The sequence below is a fragment of the Octopus bimaculoides genome, chromosome 3 (genome assembly GCF_001194135.2).
Source record: "Octopus bimaculoides isolate UCB-OBI-ISO-001 chromosome 3, ASM119413v2, whole genome shotgun sequence".
Taxonomy (NCBI): Eukaryota; Metazoa; Mollusca; class Cephalopoda; order Octopoda; family Octopodidae; genus Octopus; species Octopus bimaculoides.
Window position 1 is genome coordinate 31,524,649 of NC_068983.1, and position 2,381 is coordinate 31,527,029.

Genomic DNA, 2,381 nt, shown 5'->3' on the forward strand with positions numbered 1-2,381 from the left:
TCTTCCGATCTCTTTGAGTAACCCATATAGTGTAGGAATGTCGTTGTTGGTAGCTTGGAAAGAAAAGATGGAATTATTTTTAAACACCGGACCCTGGTGAAATGCAAGGGCACCCAAGGACTAGGTTGCGGTGAGTTAGTCTACCACCTAATAAAAAGAATGTTAACTCAGCAGTTTTCCACACAATTTCAGTCTCAATCAAATGGTTGGTCGATTTGAGAATATAGTAGAAGACACACGTGGAGGCGCAATGGCCCAGTGGTTAGGGCAGCGGACTCGCGGTCATAGGATCGCGGTTTCGATTCCCAGACCAGGCGTTGTGAGTGTTTATTGAGCGAAAACACCTAAAGCTCCACGAGGCTCCGGCAGGGGATGGTGGTGAACCCTGCTGTACTCTTTCACCTCAACTTTCTCTTACTCTTACTTCCTGTTTCTGTTGTGCCTGTAATTCAAAGGGTCAGCCTTGTCACACTGTGTCACGCTGAATATCCCCGAGAACTACGTTAAGGGTACACGTGTCTGTGGAGTGCTCAGCCACTTGCACGTTAATTTCACGAGCAGGCTGTTCTGTTGATCGGATCAACTGGAACCCTCGACGTCGTAAACGACGGAGTGCCAACAACAATACACGCACACACATAGACATATACACCACACACATACACGAACACACATACACGCCCACACATACAGACATACACGCACACACACATGCACAAACACACATGAATATGTATGTATGTATGTATGTATGCATATTCTTATTTAGTCACACAATATTCGATGTTCTAAATCAGGGGTTTTCAAACTTTTTGACTTGCGGACCCCTTTATATTTCAGAAACGCTTATGAAATTTATACATAAATATTTGCTTAAAATAACATATATTTTTGCATTTATTTATTTAACAGTATTTAACAAATAAGTTTATTGTCAATTAAAAGATTTCGATTAAAAAACATATATAAAATCAAATTGCCCATAAAAAGTATTTGCTGTCTACGGACACCCTGTCTTGTCCTTGCGGACCCCCTGTAGTCCGCGGACCACATTTTGAAAACCCCTGTTCTAAATCATGCGGTTACTTACAAATATTCGATTAGCTAAACCCAACAGCTTTACCCTTGAAAATTATCAACAATAGAATTGCATTGTTCAAGAACTTTTATACCTAGTAAGTCTTTTCTACCTCGCTGTAAATATGTCATAAAGAGTAGATACAACTCAATATTGAAGAAAATAAAAATAGCTTGTTTTAGTTTTTGATTTTTGTTTGTTTTGGGTGTTGTTATAAAAATTAGGTGGTATACGTCATACAGTGAGCTGGCAGAATCGTTAGCACGCCGGAAAACTGCTTAGCGACATTTTGTCCGCTTCATCCTTTTAGGGTCGATAAAATAAGTGGCAGTTGGGCACTAGGATCGATGTAATCGATTTATCTCCTTCCTGATATTGCTGGCCTTGTGCTAAAATTTGAAATCAATATTTCTTACTTTTATTTAAGACTTTCTCTAAGACAATACATAATAGCGTCTTCAAAAGTATGCATTTAACCATAATGTAATCACTACTAAAGGAAGTCACTGTGTTTAAACAAAAACTAAAATTAATTAGATGAAGGTACTGTTTAAGGAAAACATAATTAATTAACTGAAGCTACTATTCAAAAAATTCGACTAATTAAATGAAGTCACTATTTTAAAAATGGAACTAATTAAATTAATTCATTCTTAAAAACAAGAATTAAATAAAATTGTTTTCTAAAATAAAATAAACATAACCAAAGAAGAAATAAAAGGAAGCATGGTTGAAAAGAAAGGGTAGAGCTCATCTAATTTAGGTTACAGTCGATTCGTATTTTGTCACCGTTATGGCATTATTTCCATGATCAAGACATTTTAATTCCTTCAACAGCTGAATCTTCCTAGATACAAAATGCGCAATAATGCGGTGTGGTATGACGAGTTTTCCATGAAATTAATGAATAGTTCTTTGGCTTGCAGGGCTGACTGAAAATTCTCCAGTCAGAAACGTTGTCTGCAAGAGACTGGCGTTCTACCAAGAGAGATCTGTTTCTCATCCGCTTAACGTCAGATAAACCAGAGATGCAACGGCCCAGTGAAATTCAAATGCTTGCGAAGGTGTTACGGAGAATGGTGGGAAGAGAGACAGAAAGGAAGAAAGAGAGAGAGAGAGAGAGCGAGACAGGCAGACACAGAGAGAGAGAGACAGACAGAGAGAGAGTGACAGAGGGAGAGAGAGAGAGAAAGAGAGAGAGAGAGAAATAGAGAGGGAGAGAGAGAGAGAGAAAGAGAGAGAGAGAAAGAGAGAGGGAGAGAGAGAGAGGGAGAGAGAGATAGTGAGGGAAATAGAGAGACTA

General features: G+C 38.6%; 1 protein-coding gene across 1 annotated transcript in view; it reads left to right on the plus strand.

Annotated features, from left to right (window-relative positions):
- The window catches only part of LOC106877842 (aminopeptidase Ey), a 9,831-nt gene that overhangs the window by 435 nt on the left and 7,015 nt on the right, over nt 1-2,381 (plus strand). The gene's annotated exons all lie outside the window — the stretch shown is intronic.